Source organism: Myotis brandtii, unplaced genomic scaffold, assembly GCF_000412655.1.
Source record: "Myotis brandtii unplaced genomic scaffold, ASM41265v1 scaffold165, whole genome shotgun sequence".
NCBI classification, from domain to species: Eukaryota; Metazoa; Chordata; class Mammalia; order Chiroptera; family Vespertilionidae; genus Myotis; species Myotis brandtii.
In genome coordinates, this window is record NW_005356042.1 from 8705551 (window position 1) to 8728223 (window position 22673).

General features: G+C 44.0%; 1 protein-coding gene across 1 annotated transcript in view; it reads right to left on the reverse strand.

The window, feature by feature from the left end:
• CDH13 (cadherin 13) overlaps positions 1 to 22673 on the reverse strand; it is an 813406-nt gene that overhangs the window by 158068 nt on the left and 632665 nt on the right. The gene's annotated exons all lie outside the window — the stretch shown is intronic.

The window sequence follows — 22673 nt, forward strand, 5'->3', positions numbered from 1 at the left end:
TCTCTCTCTCTCTCTCTCTCTCTCTCTCTCTCTCTCTCTCTCCCCATCCCTTCCTCTCTAAAATCAATGAAAATATATTTTAAAAATTAAAAATAAAATAAAATAGAAGACCATGTGAGAATCAATCGAATATAGAATTAAACACACAGGAATTAAAAAAGGAAAAAGAAAAGCTCTAGCAAGTTTGGCTCAGTGGATAGAGCGCTGGCCTGCAGACCTAAGGGTTCCAGGTTCGATTCTGGTCAACTACCTTGGTAGCAGGCTCTGGCCTGAGCCCTGGTCGGTGCTCGTGCAGGAGGCAACCAATCGATGTATTTCTCTCACACTGATATTTCTCCCTGTCTTTCCCTCTCTTTCCCTCTCTCTAAAAAGTCAATGAAAAATATTCTTGGGTGAGGATTAAAAAATAAAATAAAAAATAAAAAAGGAAATGGAAGGTTTCCTTCCTGAGATATTTGAGAGGCAAGAAATGCTAGAGAAATACAGGCAGAAGAGATCCAAGTTTGTGGAGATCAGTCCAGATGAGCTCAACCGTGTTTTTAGAGGGCAAGACTGACAGCAGAGAGCGGGACTAGAGAGACAAATCAACCATGGAATGGGTGCTGGAGAGAGTTTCATTTGAGTGTGGTTTCATAAGATGTCACACCTGTGTGGCAGGCGCATGTGACATTCCCTGTTTGGGGGTGGCTGCTGTTTCTAGAGAAAGGACACTGGTGTATCACAGGAAGTCCCTTAGACCAGCAGTCGCCAGCTGGTGGTCCATGAGGTCCGAAAGGTTGGCGACTGCTGCCTTAGAGGGTCTATCAATGGACAGGAGAGGTCGAAGACTAGAAGGGACTCTCTGGTCACTCTCAAATGGGAGAGGCAGGGCTGGACCCAAGTGCTTGTATTTCAGCATCAAGAATGATGGGAGATGGTGTGTTCAGGAATATACAGGTGGCATGTTAGGGGAGATACACTGTCATTAGAAAATGAGTCAGTCTGTACATGTTTAAGGAAGAACAACTGGATTAATGGTGAGCAATTCAGTGGGGGCTGAGAGATAGAAGGTGCTCAGGAATGAAAGTCATGGCTTACATTATGACTTTACATTATAACAAGCAAGCACATTCTTAGTTAACATGAGCAAAATGTAAACCCAAATAGAAAGGATTTGGGACAACACTGCATTAATGTGTAATGTTTTAGTTTAATATTTGTTTCATAATTTGTAGAGTTATGGTGATATAAAAAAACAATTTGAGCGTTGGGCTCAGGCAGCTATAGCATGAGAACTGAGCAAGGCACTAAAGCTATAAAAGAAACATAATAATACTTATGTAAAAGGTGACTTTCAGCAAGTTTGCAGGGTACACAACCAATATAATTATACTAGAGGTCCGGTGCACAAATTCGTGCACAGGTGGGGTCCCTTGGCTTGGCCAGGGATTGGGTCTGATTGGGGGAGGGGGGAAGGTTGGCTGTGGGAGCGCACTAACCACCAGGAGGCAGCTCCTGCATTGAGTGTCTGCCCCCTGGTGGTCAGTGCACATCATAGCGACCGGTCGTTCAGTTTGGTTGTTTGGTCGCTTAGGCTTTTATATATATAGATGTGAATCTATAAAAGCTGGATTCATTGAAACAGAGAGTGCAATGGTGGTTTCCAGGGACTGGGTTGGTGGAAATGGGAAAATGTTGGTCAAAGGGTACAAACTTTCAGTTAGAAGATAAATAGGTTCTGGGATCTAATGCACAGCACAGTAATTATAGTCAATAATACTGTATTACATACTCCAATTGCTAAGAGACTAGATCTCAAAAGTTCTCACTACCAAAAAGAAATGATAAACATGTGACTTAATAGGTAATGCTTTGGTGATGATCATATTGCATAAATAAATGTCTCAAATCAACACATTGCACATATTAAACTTACACACTGTTATAATCAATTATATCTCAATAAAAAGAATCAATTGTATTTCTCTAAAATAACAATAAATAATGCAAAAATTAAATTAACAAAATAATTCAATGTATAATTGCATCAAAAAATAAAATCTTTAGGAGTAAATATAACAAAAGAAATGCAAGACCTGTATACTGAAAACTAAAAACATTGTTGAAGGAAATTCAAGCCTTAAATAAATGGAAAAACATTCTACGTTCATGGATTGGAAGGCTAAATATTGTTAAGATGGTAATACTCCTTAAATTGATCTTCAGATTCAACACAATACCTGCCCAAATCCCAGCTGCCTTGTTTTTTGTACAAATGGAAAGTTGATTCTAAAATTCACATGGACCTACAAAGGACCCAGAATATCCAAAACAATCTTGAGAAAGAATTGTGAATCAAAGACTCAGAGACACTACCTTATACACACTAGGATGGCTAATACAAGACAGATAATAAGTGTAGAGTGGAGAAACTGGATCCCTCCTACACTACTGGTGGAATGTAAAATTGGAAAACAGTTTTGCAGTTTCTCAAAAGAATAACATCGAGTTACCTTATGACCTAGCAATTCTATTCCTAGGTATAAACTCAAGAGAAATGAAAACATATGTCCACATAAAAACTTGCATACAAATTTTCATAACAGCATCATTCATAATAGCCAAAACTAGCAATAATCAATGTCCACCAAATTATGAATAAATAAAATATAATAAATAGTAATATAAAAATGTAAACAAAATAATCCATAAAATGAAATATTCAGCAATAAAATAGAATAAAGTACTGATACATGCTACAACACAGATGAACCTTGAAAGCATTATGCTGAGTGAGAGATGCCAGATACAAAAGGCTCATATTATACTAGTGGTTCTCAACCTATGGGTCGTGACCCCTTTGGGGGTCGAACAACCCTTTCTTACGGGTCACCTAAGACCATCAGAAAACACATATATAATTACATATTGTTTTTGTGATTATTCACTATGCTTTAATTATGTTCAATTTGTAACAATGAAATTGGGGGTCACCACAACATGAGGAACTGTATTAAAGGGTTGCGGCATTAGGAAGGTTGAGAACCACTGTATTATACGATTCCTTTGATGAAAAATGTCCACAACAGGTAAATCCACAGTACAGAAAGTAGATGAGTGGTTGTCTAGGGTTGGGAGAGTTTGGGGTAGAAATGAGAAGTGAACACTAATGAGTTTAGGATTTCTCTTAGGGAGTGATGAAAATATTCTTAAATTGATTGTGGTAATGACTGAATATACCACAAAACATGGACTTGTACACTTCAAATGCGTGAACTGTATAGTATGTGAATTACTTTGTGATAAATCTGGTTATGTTAAAAGAAATGAAAAGAAAGAGGGCTGTAAGGATTCTGCATGCTGTTGGCCAAATGTGCATAATATTGCAAGATATGCGTATTTGTCTTGTTTTAAATCCTCACCTAAGGATATGTTTATTGAATTCAGAGAGAGAGGGAAGGAGGTAGGAAGGGAGGGAGGGAAGGAGGAGGAAGGAGGGAGAGAGAGGGAGAGAGAGAGAGAGAGAGATTGATTGATTTGAGATTGTTTGCCCACCAGGAATGGGAATCAAACCTGCAACCTACGTATGTGCCCTGACTAGGAACTGAACCAGAGATTTTTTGGGATGATGCTCCCACCAACTGAGCCACACCAGCCAGGGCTATTTATTTATTTTTTAATTATGCCTATGTATTGAACACTCCTAAGAGGGTCATGCGTGATCTTTTCTGTTTCACGATCAGATACCCTAAGACTTCTGGAATGGCAGACAGGTCAGGAGAGGCTATGTTTCCAAACAAATATGCCGAGGGGCCTCTCAGGAAGGGTCCCTGCCAACACACAGGTTCCAAGTGCATTTTGCAGGAGAATATTTAAAAGATGCACAATCCTTGGACCACTGGCTGCGATGCTGTTAAGTCAGCTAAGGTTGCATTGAACTTCATCAATGATGGCAGTTTTCCTAATTGCAGGGATGATGTTTTTTTGTCAGTGCTGTTTACTCTCAAATCCCAGCATCTGATAGAAGATGTCTACTCCAGGAAAGTGAGGCGAACTGTGGAAGTGGCATTGTCATTCTGAAAGCTGCAGGGCCGGGGGACTTGCCTGTAAAGATCCCTAATGCAGTCAGCGAGACCTCCTCAAAGGAGAGGTCACCATCATTAGTGGAATCACATCAATACCAAAAGAATTCGTAATTATGGGAGCATCGTCTAGATGTGTTGCTAAGCACGTCCTGAAAATTGTTTCTGATGCTGTTTTTATTTAAGAATGATGTTGACTGCTACAAGAAAAATAACAATAAATAATGTACTGCAAGAAAAACAAGAATGATGTTGGTATTGGGAATACTTGAAAATTACAAGTTGGTAATTCATTCGAAACTGAACTTTTAACAGTTGTTAAACAGTTTAGGAGTTTGTGTGTTTCTTTTTATTTCTGTGATTTGGTTGGCTATTTTGGTTTTTACTATTGGGAAAAGCAACTTTTACATAATTGGCATGTAAAAGAATGAAAACCCCATAACTGGCATGTAAGAGAATAGAAAACTGCATTAGTTTTCTATTTCTGCTATAACATTACCACCAAGTTAGTGGCTTGAAGGAACACCATTTATTAGCTCATAGTATCTGTGGGTCAGAATTCTGGCCACAGAGGGGCTCATCTGGGTTTCCTGCCCAGAGTCTCACAGGATGAAGTCAGGGTGTTGGCAGGGGTGTGTTCCTCACCCAACGCGTGGGGGAAACCTTTCCAGGTTTTTCCAGGATGTCAGCAGGACAGATTTCCTTCCCATGCTTTTGATATGGCTCAACCCCATCTTCCAGCCAACAACAAGTTGAGTCCTTCTCAGGCTTTGAAATTCTCTGAACTGCCCTCTGCTTCACCTCACTGACTTCCCTCTTCTGCTGCATCTTACTCTCCTGCCTTCCTCTTCTACATTTAAGGGCTCCTATGATTCTTTGGTCCACCTGGATAACCCAGGATAATCTCCTCATTTTAATGTCAGATGATTAATCACCTTAATTAACACTGGCAAAGTTTCTTTCTCCATGTAAAGTAACATAACCACAGAGTAAGACAGGGATAGAGCTTATGGGGTTCAAAATTCTGCCTACAACACTGATGGTTAGTTTTGTGCTAACTTGACTGGGCCATGGGGCATCCAGACATTTGGTCAAACTTTGTTCTGGGTTTTCTCTGTGTTTCTGGAGAGATTAACATTTGATTCAGTGGAGTGAGTAAAGCAGATTGCCTTCCCCAGAGTGGGTGGGCCACACGCAGTCAATTGAAGACAGGACTAACACAGAAAGGCTGAGTAGGAGGGAGTGCCTCCTGCCTGACGGGTGCTCCTGGGTCTACAGTTTTCCTACCACAGATCTTGAAACATCTCAGCCTCCATAACTATGTCAGTCAATTATATACATACTAGTGGCCCGATACATGAAATTCGTGCAAAGGGTGGGGGGATGGGTCCCTCAGCCCGGCATGTACCCTCTTGCAATCAGGACCCCTCACTCCTAACTGCCTGCCTGCTCGCTCCCAACCACCTGCCTGCTTGCTCCCAACCACCTGCCTGCTTGCTCTTTACCACTTGGCTCACTGTTCCTCAGTGCTACCATGGAGGCAGGAGAGGCTCCTGCCACCGCTGCTGCACTCACCAGAAGTGCGCCCAGCTTCTGAGTGGCATTCCCGCCGTGGGAACACATTGACCACCAGGGGGCAGCTCCTGTGTTGAGTGTCTGCCCCCTGGTGGTCAGTGTGCATAATAGTGACCGATCGTTCTGGTTGTTTCACCGTAACAGTCACTGGGCTTTTATATATATAGACTAGAGGCCCGGCGCAAAAAATTTGTGTGTGGGTACAGTCCCTAGGCCTGGCCTGCTATCAGGGCCATCTTCCCTGGCTGCTGGCAGCCTGCCCTGCGCCCCAACGCCACCCACCCTCTTCCCCGTTCGCCATTGGGCGATCAGAGCCTGCCAGCCTGCCCCAACGCCACCCACCCTGTTCCCCGTTCGCCATCAGGCGATCAGAGCCTGCCAGCCGAGGGACGGGATCAAGAGGTGGTCAGTGCGCCTCATAGTGACTGGAGGGAAGGGATCAAGAGGTGGTCAGTGCGCCTCATAGTGACTGGTCGAGCGGTTGTTATGGTCATTCTGCTGGTAGGGTCAATTTGCATATTACCCTTTTATTATATAGATTATATAGGATAACTGCATATATAATACATACTATACATGTATTTCCCAATGAAAACCATAGACATTGTCTCCTTTCCTTCTTTCTTCTTCCTTGACCACAGACATAGCTGTGGTGTTTTGAGGTGTGGAGTCTCATAGCCACAGAGAAAGGCTGGAGACTCACGACGTGCTGACTGTCAGGTCGCTGAGGCACAGGCAGCAGCCACCCACCTTTCAGCTTCTGGGAATATGAGAAAACCAACCAGAGAGGCTTAAGCCACTTAAATTTCTATTTTGTTTCCTGTAGCAGAAAGCATTCCTGATGGAAACTTTAATAGATGGATTTTAAAACTGTGTCCGGTATTTTTGCTGTGAGCACGATTCCCTTAAACATCTTTGCCACCAGCATTTTCACCACAAACATTTTCACTGCACAACTAGCTGGTCATAGCGCAATTTTGCCACCAAAGGTAAAATAACAAAAAAGAAAAGAGGGGCATTAAAAAGGATAAATGAATCCCGAACAATTAACACAATTAAAAAACTTCATTACAAAAAATGAAAATACATGATACATTGTTTTGATGGTTGATTTGTCTTCTTGCTCAGCATCACACTTTTTTTTTTTTGCTACAATTTCTCTCTTCACGAAGAGAGGTATCAGTTTCCCACTAAATAATCAATAGCTAGTGCTCTCAGGGACTGCTGTGGGTTATGGCCCCTCTTGTACACGGGCCAGAGCCTGGTACACTGGTTGGCGGGTGGGAGGATGACTGTGCTCACTGCAGGATTTACAGGCAGATGTGTGTTCACTTTCTAGGGTGGTGTGCAGTGTGGCTTTCTGCTCTCTTATTTCACACTTCCGTCAGTTGTGTCACTGTGTTTTCTACCAGGTTGATACACTCAGTTGTCAGCACCCAGTGTTCTAAGGCCACCACATCTCCTCGTCACTGTAGAGACCGTTGTACGATTATAAAGTATAAAAGTGGGGGAACTGGGAGAACTTCCACAGAGAAATGAAACCAAACTGACAACCAGTTAAATACATTAAGTCTGCCAAAGGTAAAACAGACTGGCAGCCAGTTATTTTATCTTTTACAGTGAAAATGCCTTATGACCCATTAGGCATGTGGCAAAAATGCTTGTGGCAAGGACATTTATAGTAAAAAATGTTTAGGTGAAAATATCTTGCACCAAATTTCCTCTCTAGATCCCTCGTAATAGTTTTTCTAACTCTAGAAAGTTTTCCTCTGGTGGTATTTGCCCTTTGGTCTTGCATCTTGCCCTTGCCCTTTAAGATGGAATTAGGACTGGGCCCAGCTGGACTGTCCCACCCTACAGGGAAAAATCTCACAGACAGGTGTGACATAGAGCCGCTTCTTAGCCCGCAAGCTCTGAGCTGCAACCACACTGCAGTTTTTGTTGCTTGCCTGTTACATCTCCCATGAGCAATAAAATAAACACTCCCTATTCAGATGCACAGCCTTGGCTGGGGAACAGCACCGAATGCTTACCTCAGAGACCACCGAGTAAATAGATAAATAAGTCTGACTACGGGGGATGCGCAGGATACTAAGAGGTAATTAACCCACAAGGAGACAGGATATGTAGTCTCCTTGAAGGAAGATGTGATTTCAGGTTAGACAGACCCATTCTCACATAGCTTCTCCTCTGCTTATCTGAGCTATGTTTCCTCCTCTGAAACTTGGTGACAATGCTCCTCAGCACCCTTGGGAAGATGAAATGGAATGACCAATTTGAAAGCACCCATTCTGCTTGACCAGTGTGGCTGAATGTCAACCTATGAACCAGAAGGTCACGGTTCGATTCCAGGTCAGGGCACATGCCTGGGTTGCAGCTTGATCCCCAGTAGGGGACATGCAGGAGGCAGCTGACCACTGATTCTCTGTCATCACTGATGTTTCTATCTCTATTTCCATCTCCCTTCCTCTCTGAAATCAATAAAAAAACCTATTTGAAAGCACTCATCTCCCACATAGGAGGCAAGCATAGTGGCTTGTTGAGGAGCAGAGATGTCTGTGTGCTATGCTAACGCGTTGCTGAGGGCAAAGGGTGATGGAAGGGGATGAAGGGCTGAATGGCTTTCACTCACACATCCTGCTGAACTAAGTTAGGGAAGACCACAGGATGGCTGTTTTCAAAGCTGTCTTTCCTTAAAGCTCATATATCCAGTGCCACTGTCATAATGGAAATGTATATACTCAGGATGACAAAAGTAAAGGTTTCAGATTACCTATGAATACATGAATATTGATGGAAATTTATGAAGGAGGATCTAACTTGAACCACTGATGGGCTTCCAAAAACTTGACATTTTAGTGGAAACTGGATTTTTTCCCCCAAGGCATTTTGGGGTTTTCTAGTGAACAACTTCCTTAGGAAACACTTAATAGTAATTCTTTTACTTAAATCAATTGGAATCTGTATTGATGGAGATTCCTTAGGGCAGCGGTTCTCAACCTGTGGGTCGCGACCCCTTTGGGGGTCGAACGACCCTTTCACAGGGGTTGCCTAAGACCGTCGGAAAACACATATATAATTACATATTGTTTTTGTGATTAATCACTATGCTTTAATTATGTTCAATTTGTAACAATGAAATTGGGGGTCACCACAACATGAGGAACTGTATTAAGGGGTCACGGCATTAGGAAGGTTGAGAACCACTGCCTTAGGGTGAGGGAAACACAAAAACAGATGACAAGTAGATGTGCTACAGAAGGAACAAACCAACCAGAACAGGGAGGGACCATTTCTTGAGGGGCCACCCTTTATCCAGTCCTGCTACCAAGAACTTCCATATATTATCTCATTTACTTCTTATAACACAACTGCAAGATAAGGAAAGCACAGGTGTACTTTATATAAAGGACACATTTTCAAATACCTCAAATAATTAAAAATGTGCATAATTCAAGACTGATCTTGACAAAGAATGGTGTGTGCTTATTTTATTAGCTAAAGTGGCATCAACTGTGGTAACAGCAGGTTTATTTCAGGAACCCTGTCTTTGTCAAGAAAAAGGAACAAAGCACTGATACATGCTACATACAACACATATAAACCTTGAAAACATTATTTTGTATGGATAAAGCCAGTCACAAAAAACCACATACTGTGTGATTCCATTTATATAAAACTAGTGGCCTGGTGCATGGATTCATGCACATTGAAAGGAAATTAATTAGAAGAAATATTTTAATATTGCTATTTGACCTTTCTCTATAATAGAAGAGTCAAATAATAGAAGTGTCAACCAAATTCATGATTGACAATGATAAATCAAAACACACTTGTGTGATTGGTGCCAGCAAGAGCTTTATATGTATTGTGCATGCCCTAGTCAACGTTTATTTTTAAATTGCCAGTGCACATCATATGTACCAGCTGGTCATCTGGTCAGTCGGACGGATGTATGGTCAGTCACTTAGCCTTTTATATATATAGACTAGAGGCCTAGTGCACGAAATTCATGCGGGGGAGGGGGGGCGCGGTCCCTCAGCCTGGCCTGCACCCTCTCGCAATTCGGGACCCTGTGGGATCGGGCCTAAACCAGCAGTCAGACATCCGTCTTATAATCTGGGACTGCTGGCTCCTAACCACTCTGCCTGCCTTCCTGGTTGCCCTTAACCACTCTGCCTGCCTGCCTGATTCCCCTAACTGCTTGCCTGCTTGCCTGATCACCCCTAACCACCTCTGCCTCAGCCCCTGCACCCAGACCCAGGCTTCCCTCCTCCAGCCAGCTGCAGGCAACTGGGACCCAGGCTTCCCTCCCTCTGACCGGCTGCAGGCACCAAGGACCCAGGCTTCCCTCCCTCTGGCCAGCTGCAGGCACCCGGGACCCGGGTGGCAGCCCCAGCTTTGTCAGGAAGGACATCCGGAAGATGTTGGGTCCATCCGGTCTAATTAGCATATTACTCTTTTATTAGTATAGATGTCCAGAATTGGCATCTATAGAGGCAGAAAGTAGCTTTGCAGTTTCTGAGGGATAGGAAGTTCTTTTGGTAGGGGTAGGGAGTGGAGAATAAATGGAAAATGACTTCTAATGGATATAGGATTTCCTTTGAGGGTGATAGAAATATTCTAAAATCGATTGTGGTGATGATTGCATAATTCTGTGAATAGTATATTAAAAACTATAGAATCATACACTTTAAGTGGGTGAATCAGTGAATTGCATATGTGAATTATATTTCATCAAAGCTGATATATATATATCCTATATAATAAAAGGCTAATATGAAAATTGTCCCCTTGGGAGTTTGACTGACTGGGAGTTTGACCACTCACTATGATGTGCGCTGACCTCCAGGGGGCGGCTTGGAACAAAGGAAGGCCCCGGCTGGCAGCCAGGGGAAGGAAGGCCCCGGTCAGCCCTAATTGCCGGCCAGGCAAAGGGACCCTACCTGTGCACAAATTTCATGCACTGGGCCTCTAGTGTATATATACCCCTAACCACCTCTGCCTCGGCCACCTTATATGAACATATGAGAGACAGAGGGAGAGAAAACCCTGCCAGCCATTTTGAAATTATGTAGTTCTTGACAAATGCTTACAATTTGGGAGGTTACATTGTTTCTAAATTTGTGCACAAATGAGATTTTGTTATTATTTCCATATTGCATCATTTTCAATTTTCCTAATTCAAACTCATATAAAACGCTGTCTCAGTAGATTATCACCAATTCAAAATGAGGACATAGAGACCTGAATTCACACAGCTGATAAGAGAAGGAGCCAGGGTTGGAATGCAGCTTTGCTGGTTGGCAGAGATCTTCTCTCCATGCAGGATGCAAGGAGATGGCACTATGACCCTCTTGAATCTATTCTCATTGAAAAAGAAAGCGCTCGGTAGCTGCTCATATTTATGGCATGTGTGTATTTGTCAGGCAAGGTGCTCAAAGCTCGATTTCTATTTTCTCACGGACATCATAGCTACCGTTTGGGACATTAATCGTGATCCTCATTTTACAGAGGCGTTGCCCAAAGCTCAGAGAGGTAAGAACATGTCCAAGGTCTGCCAACCAGTAGAGGACATGAAACTGGAAGCCAGATCTTTGGGACCTAGGAGCCATGGTCTCAGCCCCTGTGCTATGCTCCTGTCAGAACACATTGCTCTCCTGATGCACTTCCAGTTGGCTCACTAGCAAGAAAAAAAATAACATTCCTGTGCCTTTTCCCTCCTTCTCTAGTCCTGGGATGTGGAAATGAGGCCAGCACATTGACGTCAATGGCAGCCACATGATGACGCCCCGTGTTGGGGTACTTTCAGATAATCAGTGCTGGCCTATGATCTGAAATTACTGCGATCGGAGGGCGTCAAAACCGCTGTGCTAAGAAGGTTTCCATCATAGGATTGAGTTTGTTTTTAATCCAATGAAAACATCTAATGACAGAGACCTCAGAATGCTCTCTGGAAAGAACTCTAAGACAGCGGAGGAGACAAAAACCATGTTTGTCCCAATAAAGGCTCAATTTTCTTGTTACTATAGAAAAAACAGTGGCACGAAACACATACAGAGGAAAGTGGGTTTGAATGTCTAGACCAACATAGCATACCCCAGTTTAAAAACATGGCTTGGAGTCAAATTGTTTGGGCTATCATTCTGACTGGTTGAGTAACACTAGATATGTCCATTTTATTAGAGTTGGCAACAAATACAGAAAACCCAATGTAACCGTGAGCTAAATAAGACAAGTTCACTACTGTCTTATGTAAAATAATTCTGCAGAGAGGCTAACACGACATCCCACAGGCAACAGAATCCAGTCTCATTTTACCTTTTGTACCATCTTCCTAGGACATGGTTTCCATTCTCAAAGCCACCACAGGGAGCAGAGTGGCTTCCTGAATTCTAAGCCTCACATCCTCATTCCAGGCAGCGAGAGGAAATAAGTGGGAGGAGGGCAAAGGGCCCTCTTCCCAATTGACTTGGTTCCCGACTCATCCCAGAAATCTAACCTAGCACATGCTCTGGCTCGCTGGATGGTATTTCATCACATGCCACATCCAGCTGTGATGGAGGCTGGGAAATGCAAGTTTCACATGGACACATTGCCGCTGTGGTAGCGGGGTCTGTTACTAAAGGAGAGCAGAATGGATACTAGGGAGGAGGTCTCTTCTCCTGAAAAACTGTTTTCTAACTTCTTTAAGCTTCAAGCTCCTTGTTGGAAACATGGAGATGACCATAGCATCTAACTCCTAGGATGCCGGTGGTGAGTCAATGAAATAATGCATAGGACTTGCGTAGGGCCCAGCACCGCTCCCACTCATGAAGTGGCTACTGTTAGCTTCAGCGCGAGCTGACAGACCATCCTCACAGGAGTAGGGTCCCCATCACTCACCCCAGAGCCCACACAGAGAAGCTGACCCGTGCGTACACTCGGCAGCACCTCTCCTCCAGACTTTAGATTTGGGCTGCATAACCCACTCTTCATGTTCTCCATCCAGGGTAGTGTTTCTTAACCTCGGCACTACTGCAATTTTGAGCCAAATAATCCTTGTGGCAGGGCTGTCCTGTGTATTGTAGGATGTTTAGCAGCATCCCTGGCTTCCACCCACTAGATGCCAGTTATACCCTCCTGGCCCCCAGTGTGGCCCCCAAAAGTGTCTGGGGAGGGGAGCAACCATCCACACAGCTGAACATGGCTCTACGATGTCTGAACCCTGTGTCTCTCTGACAGCAGCAGCAGGGGTCTCTTTGGTTATCTGTTTCAGTTGCACGGGTCAGCATTTTAAGTTGAACCATGTCAAACATACTTTCCCCATGAAGTGGAAATCCACCCAGCCGTTTTTGCCTGATACATCACACACAGAAAGAACTCGATTACCTTAATCTCACATGTCTAGATTCCTTTCAAGTCATCACCTCCAACCCTGGCTTGTGACTTGGGTGTGAGCCAACGAGAATAGAACCTCCTCAGCAAGAGAGAGGGTGAAACTGCAGAAGTGAGAGAAGCCCAGGCACAGACGGCAAGCAGCTCAGTGCGTCTGTCTAGTCTTGATAGTCAGGGGACATGACTGTGAGGTCCTCCTTCATTCTGAACAGGGATCTTTCCTAAGGACATAGAGGCCAACTAGAGAAATATGAGCCCACCCAGCCCGCCCCACAAAGAGGGTATCTGTGTGAGCAGCCCCTTATTAAGCACAGACCTAGCAGATGATAACTGTGACAGCACTGGCTAGGTGATTAGAGCGTCATCCCGAAATGCTAAGGTTGTGGGTTTGATCCCTGATCAGGGCACAAACAAGAGGTAACCAGTAAATGTATAAATAAGTAGATTACAGTGGTTCTCAACCTTCTGGCCCTTTAAATACAGTTCCTCATGTTGTGACCCAACCATAAAATTATTTTCGTTGCTACTTCATAACTGTAATGTTGCTACTGTTATGAATCATAATGTAAATATCTGATATGCAGGATGGTCTTAGGCGACCCCTGTGAAAGGGTCGTTCAACCGCCAAAGGGGTTGCAACCCACAGGTTGAGAACCGCTGAAGCAGAACAACAGATTGACGTTTCTTTCTCTCCCTTCCTGTCTCTCTTTAAAATCAATAAATAATTTTTAAAAAACTGTCATAAATACTCTAAACCAGTGGTTCTCAACCTGTGGGTCGCGACCCCTTGGGAGTCGAACGACCCTTTCACAGGGGTTGCCTAAGACCATCGGAAAACACATATATAATTACATATTGTTTTTGTGATTAATCACTATGCTTTAATTATGTTCAATTTGTAACAATGAAATTGGGGGTCACCATAACATGAGGAACTGTATTAAAGGGTCGCGGCATTAGGAAGGTTGAGAACCACTGCAAAAGTAGAAAACCAGAGCAAGAAGAAAGCATTGAAAATTCCCCAAATCAAACTTTTGAGAAATCTTTGAAAACAGCCAGTCTTCTAAATAATAAAATAGGTTTGGGAAAGATGCTTGGTTTATTAAAAATTCAGTCATAATTAAAGCAAGAAAGCCATAAATCTATTAATTTTTTTCTTTGATATATTGCAAAATTCAATTCATGACCTATATTTTATAACACATATACTTGCAAGTAATTTTATATGCCCTCTTCCCACTAAACTTAGAAATCTGAGTCTCTTCCATGTACTTAAGAAGAGGGGTGGTTCCATACATAAGTCACCCAGGGTGTCTTCTGTACACTGTGGACAGATGGTGGTAGAGCAGTTCAAAGGTAGCTGTGCAGACAAGTGGGGGCAGCCGCTCTGGACGCTCCCTCAGAAGGGACGGCATGTATAGCATGGTGATGCTGCAGTGAAAGCTGGTTAATCAGCTGTTTGTTATAAAGCTTTTCTGACTGACATGTGAAGACTGTCCTGATTGACAGCCTACATGCCTAGGAGGAGAATCTGGCTCTATTTGAGAAGGCCACTGCCAGTAACTACGGGCCACATGGAGGTACCGACCAGCTAGGCTGGGGTAAAATGATTAACGACAGCCGCTGGTATTTTTCTCCCTCCCTCCTGCCCTCTCTCTCCTTCATCTATCCATACACATATGTATACTTACACCCCCACACAATGTACATACACATACACACATTGCATATAAGGAAATGCTGTCTAGACTTAGGTGGCAGATTTGGGTTCATTTTAACATTTTCATGGGTGAAGTGGCTGAAGGACAGAGGGCATCAGAGATGGAGAGGAAATGAAAGGGCCCAAGAGTTAGTCTGAATCTGAATTCCAGTTTTGTCACCTACCAGCTGTGTGATCTTGGGGAAGTAACCTAAGCTCCCTAAGTAGGAGCATGGTAAAGTCTGATTTTACTGTTGAAACCACCCCAGGGCTTCCTACTAATTTTAAAGTAAAATAAAAACTTATGGAGCTCTAATACAGGATCTGCCTACTTCTTCAGAGGGTCAGGTAAAGAATGCTTATGTATTTAAAAATACTTTAAATATTTAAATTTATAGATATACAGGTAGTATATATTTTGGCTTTGTGAAATATACAGTCTATGTCCCAACTCTAACATTGTGGGAAAACAGCCATAGCCCATGCTTAAATAATAAAAGCGTAATATGCTAATTAGACTGGACGTCCTTTCAGACAAAGCTGGGGCTGTGAGGGAAGCCCGGGTCCCGGGTGCCAGAAGGAAGCCGGTGCCAATAGCCAGGGGAAGGAAAGCCTACTCTTGCATGAATTTCGTGCATCGAGCCTCTAGTGCTTAAATAAGCAATAATGGGCAATGCTTATAAGGGCATGGCTGTGTCCAGTAAAACTTTATTTTAAAAACACAACAAACAGTGGGGAAAGATTTGGCCCATGGCTGGTAGTTTGCTGACTTCTGTTCAAAATGATTTTGCACTTGCCTGTCTCCTTGAACTCACCCAGCTGTCTTCTTGTTGACCTTCTCCCCTCCTGCTGGCCTCTTCTCTGTCCCTCCATCTGCCATTCCTGCCTCAGACCTTTGCATTTCATAATCCCTCTGCCTGCATCATTCTCGCTCAATACCTTTACATTGTGGGCTCTCATTCTCACTGGTCTTAGCTTAAAGGTCATCTCCTTAGAGAAGTCTTCCTTGACCTCATTGTCATTCTATTACATCACCTTGTTCTATTTTATCCAAAGGACTTAAATGCTCCAGTTTATTCATTTCATTGTTTCATTTTCGTTTTGCAGCTGCTCAACTGTCACCTGATTTCCACTTTGGTTGGAAACTCTCATCAAATTTATTCTTTCAAAAGATTGTAGGATGATCACTAAGTTTCTGAAGCTACCAATACTTCTTTACCTTCCCTCCACTTTAAAGTATTTTAATTAAGTTGCTTAATTAATTTAACTTTAAAGTGTTAGACGATACAAATCCTTCTCTCTCCAAAATGTAAAGTGATGGAAGAATGACTTCCAGCTTGAGTCTAAAATATATCCAATAAATTAGTGGGGCAGAGCCACCAAGCATTTATTTTTAAGAGGGAGTCATCTCTATGAGCACAGCAGCCATATATTTCCAGTCCACCAGGTTACCCACAGTGCCTGGAACCTGGAGATCTGGCATGAATGAGTATGAAAATGGATGCCTGGCAGAGAAAATAGACACACAGGCTGGCCAGGAACAAATACTTCATGATTAGAGAGAAAAATGATTCAAGAAACAATGTGGTATCTGTCTCTTGAATTGATCTCCAACCTCATGGACTCATGTATGAATTTAGGTGGAGAGAGGGCTCTGAATAAAAATGAGAAGAGCCGTTTCAAAGTTACCCACATTAAAGAGGAGACAGACAGTTTTACTGGTTGGTATTCTTTAAACCGAATAAAGGGGCCCAGGCATCCTCCTGTCTCACTAAGCCCTACTGTATCTTGAAGGCTCTAGTGAATCAGCAGCAATGGGAATAGTAATGTATGCAATGGTGTCATCGGAGAGGGGCTAGGACATAAAGTAGGGAAACACCTACTGGCTATGACAAGGTCTCGACTGGCTTGGTTTGGAGCTCCTAACACATTACCTTGGGTCCCCAGACTTGGTTAGGAGCAATTTAGTGGAGATTCAGTTTCTTGAGCAATGTTCAGATAACTCAGCACTTTTGATATACTTTATTTCTGAAATGTTCCCTTTGGGAAGGCGTCTTTGGTTGGATTACACAGCACTTTCATGGATTTTGTTTTAACTACACTGGAGTGATTTGTAGCATAGTTCAAGTGCTGCCTAATCTGCTTCAAATGGTACTGCCTCATGTTCCTGGCAAAGCCCCTTAGCGAAGACCCCAACGCAGGGTCAACAACTTCTGTCCTCTTCCTTGACCACAAAATGCAGGGAGGATTCTAGAGCAAGGCAGTTTACAGCTCACAGATACAGTTAGTGAAATGACCACAAAAACTTGGAGATACTGAATATAATTTTAAAAAATGTCCAGGTTGAGATTTAAAATGAAGGACTATTGTATCTTCATGTACAAGCTTAGCCAAGAGAAAATATAATCCAATGATTAGAAGCATCCCCCTCAAATGCATCAAAATGTAACAAACATGTCCGTATCCCATCAACCCCACTTGTTTGTACTCATGCTAAAGAAATTGTCACACAGTCGGAAGAGATGCATCTTCCCTTGTAGAATTGATTATAAGTACAGAAGAGTGAGAACAACTAAAAGCAATAGGCTAATTAGATGAAGGTAGATCCAGGCACTAGCTGTTTAAAACAAGGATGTGGCTTGATATCATTTACTGATTTATAGAATGTCCATTGGGCCCCGCAGAGTGAAGAAGGTGAGTCACAGGAAAGAAAGTCGAGTTCCATTTCTGTAAAATTGTGCACGTGCGTCTCTGTATGTAGCACACAGAGGGAGCCCTGGAACTCTGCTCACCACGATGGCAGTGATGGATTTCTCTGGATAGTGAGACTTGAAGGTGATTGCACTGTTTCATTTAAACGAAGCTGGCAAAAAGCTGAACTGCTTCGCTTTTAAAATAAATATATCTGCTTAAGAAAACAATCAGTGAACCAATAAACCAACCAACCAACCAACCAACCAAACAGAAACCCAAAATAGACACATGTCCAACATTCCAAAAGCCCCTGGGATTGGCCAGGATACTTGAGAATGGGAGAAACTACAAAGTGAAAATCCAAAAATACAATGAAGAAAAACTGGACAGCTGGTGGGCTGAAAAGCTACATGGCCGTTACTGCAACAAGTAAACAGGTGACCAGAAAAGGGACTTTACTTCCAGGTTTTACCAACACGCAGATCATCTATACTGAGCGAGGTCTCAAATGTTAAGCATCAAATATCACGATCTCTATGTATGGAGACCAAGCCATTTTGGAAAATAGCCACTGCTAAGCACAGGTGAGCTCTCAGGAGCCATTTGTCCCAGAGGCCACTTGATCGGCTGTTCTTCCTCATGTCTAGCCAGGTAGGACCTCTTTAAAAATCAAAGTAACTGAGTCTTGAAGAATGGAGACTCAGGTGGACCCCAGGGGGGAAAAAGTCAACACCCTCTCCTCCACTCTCCTCACAGCACCCCGTCCTGCGTGGGTGCCTAGTTGCACCCACCACATTGCAATGCTTACTTATTGGTTGCAGTCTCCCTGCTGGGCTCTGCATGCCAGAGGGAATGGGCAGCATCTGGCAGGTGCACAGCTGCACCATCGGGGCTGAGAGTAGTGCTGGCATAGAATAGATGCTCAATAGCATTTTGGATGGGGGAGTAGAGGGAGCATGAGAGGAAGCAAGACCAGGCAAGAGTCCTTGTGCTCTTGGGAGGGAGTTAGAGGATGAGGCTTTAGCTGCTCATCTCTGGTCCAGTTCAGCAGCCTCAAGGAGTGTCGGCATCTCAGCAAATGGGATCTCTTATGAGTCAGGGCATGCACCTCTAGGTCCTGACCCATATTTAAAGAGAAATTCCTCTTTCTCAGTCATGCAGCTTGGGGACTAACATATTCCTCCCACTACCTCCTTTCCCTGAGATCCCTCAAAGCCACCCCACCTATCCAGGTGTTGGGTGCCATGCTCCCAGCTGTCCCAGCTGACATCCAGGGTGGCTGCAAGCATGGAGGGAAGAGCATAGCTGAGGCCTGCCCAACAGCCAGCTCCTGTGCCTTGTTGGGAGGCTGCCCCTGAGCTGCTGGCACCGTTTTCCCATGCCCACAGCTGGATGAAAGTGCCCAGGGGCTAGTCCCTCCGGGGACAGCTCTGATGGGCGTGGGGATGGATATCCCAGCTCCCTGGCCTCTGGGCTGGGATAATGCTGCTGTGTGTGTTTTATGTCGTTTCCTAGAGCCCCCTGTCCATCCAGGGATCAAGATCACAACTGTCCACTACGGTAGCTGGCTCACTGGCATCTTGAAGTGACCGGCTCCCCTTTCTTGTAGCTCCCCTCACCGGGTATCCTCCACCTCAGGCAAACCACACGCCTCGACCCTCACACCAGGGTCTGCTTCCGGAGGAAGCCCTGCGCACTTTCCTCATGGTTAGCCCTTCCCAGAGTGTCCAGAGGACTGCAAGTGGCAAAACCCTGGGAAATGGGTGCCAGCCAGCACTCTGGGGCCCTGGCATGTGTGCCCTCCAGGAACTTCAAGTTTCCCATCCCTCTATCCCTAACGCCCACGGTCTTGGCATGCTTCTGGCATTCAGAAAATGCTAGGTTCACACGGAGCTCCGGCTGGTCCCAGGGAGCAGCCAGGGCCTGGGCTTAGGTCCCATCCATCAATGCCTGTGACTCCACCAAAGGAACAGCTCATAATGTGCAAAGTTCAAAGACCATTACTGTCTGTTACTCTCCCTTCATCCAGTAATGATTTCCCAGAACACTACCCTGGAGTTTAGTGCTGAGGGCTGGAAATGGTCTCCTGTCTGCACAAACAGATAAATATAGGTGACCTTCCCACGTGATGGATTGGGCAGATGGCGTCCGGGTACTTGGGAACATGAAAATGATACTTGGCTTGTTGGGAGATGAATGTTCCTTCACACAAACTATATGTCCCTTTGCCTTCCCTTCCCTAGTGGGTTCGCTGCCAGAATAATAATTGCAGTATTAACAATACATTGGCATTTCCTGAACATTTATTATGTTCTAAGCACTGAGTGAAGCACATTGCCCCATTTACTCCTTGCATATCGTTCTCTAGGGTGGCACGATTATACACCCACTCCATCTATAGGCAAGGCAATTGAGGCTTCTAGAAGGTTCAGTAACCTTCCCAAGGGCTCACCTTGTTAAAGAGGTGAGTGGAGCATTAAACCCAACTCTAGGCCACAATGCTTGGCACCGGACTAGCCAAATCATTTGTGGGGCTCGGTGCAAAATGAAAATGCAGGACCCCTTGTTCAGCAGTTATTAACAATTTTAAGATGGTGACGGCAGAGCCTAATAGCAACCCTGGGGCCCTCTGAGCGTGATTCTCTGGGAGGCGGTGAAGGTCGCGCCCCTGGCTATGTGGAGGCGGAAGAGAGTGATATGAATGCGGACGAGGACCCCAGTGGGGAATGCTGTTTATCCCCAGAGACTGAGCAATAGCTCACATTGATTAAAAGCCATTCAGTGAGCCTGGATATTTGGTCAGAGAGCTGGCCACTTTCTGTCAGAAGCTAAATCAGTTCATCGGATTAGAACCCCACAAATACTGTCCCTCAGGTGGGCCTGCAAAGAGTCCGTCCTAAAGAATGTGAGAGAAGGTGGCCGGCTCCAACATGGTACATGGGAAAGGGCCTGTGTCTTGAAGCCAGAGACATGAAAACGGATTCTAGCTCATCTCTCAGCTTGTGATTTGGGGGAAGTTCCTGGACCCCTTTGAGATTCCGTTTTCTTTCTTTTTTTTTTTTTTAAATATATTTTATTGATTTTCCACAGAGAAGAAGGGAGAGGGATAGAGAGTCAGAAACATCGATGAGAGAGATCGATCAGCTGCCTCCTGCACGCCCCCCAGTGGGGATGTGCCCGCAACCAAGGTACATGCCCCTAACCGGAATCGAACCCGGGACCCTTCAGTCCGCAGGCCGACGCTCTATCCACTGAGCCAAACCGGTTCGGCGAGATTCCGTTTTCTTATTTGTATGATGGGAGAGCTACCACCTCTCAGGGTAGGACCTGGTATAATGGAGGCAGTGATGCAGTGTATATAAAGGTCTCAGAATACAGTAAGCGCTCATCATAGTTTAGTGGCTGTTTTCACCGCGAAGACTTGGGGACAGTTGAAAGAGCATATGATGTGAAGGTGGGAGATATAGTTGAGCCCTGAACACGGCCTCCCATCTGTTATGATGTTAACTGGGCAAAGTCACTGAATTCTTTCCAGGGTCAGCATCTTCTTCTGTAAAGTGGACCCAGAATAATATCCACAACACATAGGATTCTGAGAGCCACACATAAGTGAGAGATTATGAAACTGGGAGAGGCGATCATTTCTATAGCTGGTCTGTGTTTGTTGTTATAACTTATAAATGGTTAAGGTTGGGGAGGGGCTTAAGAGAGGGTCACCGTCACCCTCCCCAGATTCCCACTGTCCCCATGGAAGCTTCGGGGCCTCCTTGCCTGAGCTCTCCCACAGGCGCTAAGTGATCTAAGTGATTTCTCCTCTAAAAGTTTTCCACATTTCCACATTCTTAACCCAAACTTTGACGCCATTCCAATGCCTGCTTTACAGTCGAACCCAGAGGGTACTGAAAAGACAACAATAAATCAGGCCAAATTCCACATAGCTGGTAGAAGCTCCTCCATACTGATCTCCAAGGCTTTCTGTATTTTATAGGACATTTCCAATTATAAATTGAAGTTTGAGATGGTTTATGTTTTGCTGGAGATGCGTCCACCCTAACCAAATTGCTTTGTGCTTTAAGAAATTCAATATACATAAAGGATTCAATTTTCTTTGAAAATATGATGTGTATATAAAAACATTAAAATTTGAAATTCTTTCTGAAACTTTAAGGAAGGGCACAGTGGGAGGTAAATTGAACATTGTCTAATCGTATATACATATAATATACAGAGATATGCACCTGCTCACAGCTGCCTGAAATATCACCATTGTCATTTACATTTAGAACACTTTTCCAGCCCATCTTGAATTCCAGTCACTCATATGCAATGCCCGGGTACCACAGATGGAAAAGGAGAATCATTTTTCTGCTCTGCTCCATCTCCAGTCTCTTTAATAGCTTTCCTCATTGGTTCTCCTAACTTGTTCTGAACACCAGCTTGTTTAAGATTTCTGTAAACATCAAACTCAAATTCCAGGGTCTCACTCACCAGAAGCCATCTCTCCATCAGAGCAGCCTCCTGAGAGGTGCCACAGGAATTTCCGCCCGAAGTGATCTGACCCACCTCCACCCGCTACTCTCTGATTTTCCGGTGCTGTTTTCACCCCTCTGTCGCCACCCTCGCCCCCAAATGCCCTCCAGCACACACAGGGAATTCCCTCTCCTTTTTACAGAATGCATTCAAATTCTAGAAGAGAGAGGGTCACTCCTGCCCCTGGGCATCTGATAAAGTGCATAGAGATCCAGCTCCTTGAAGTTGAAGGGAGGTTTTAGGCACCTTACTTATAATTATTCACCTGGTAGTCTAGGAAGGTTACCATGACAACACTTCTAGCACCTCTTACAACTACATGTTATTGATACATCCCATCAATTCAGGTGGAGGGTGGAAGGGCAGGTAACCAGTTGAACAAGCTATCCAATGTTCATCTCCCATCTGGCCACTGAGTGACTCTTTCACTTACTTGTTTTGCCATAATTTGGACACAGCCTCAGTGATAGACTTAATATGGCACTTTTTCACTTAAATGCATTTTAAAGCTTAAAATCAAAGTACGGCCTTACACTAGGGATGTTTCTTCTTTGCTCTCCAGTTTCTCAAGCATTATACTTAGGACTAATTTCTGCTGCTGGTCACAGAATGCTTTAATTAGTATCTATTGGGGCAGAAAGGGAGCTCTAATTATAAAACCTTCCCTGACAGAAAGGTTAAATGTGGGAAAAAGATAAAAGGAGCTCTGTAATAACTCTGAGTCATTTTCATAACAG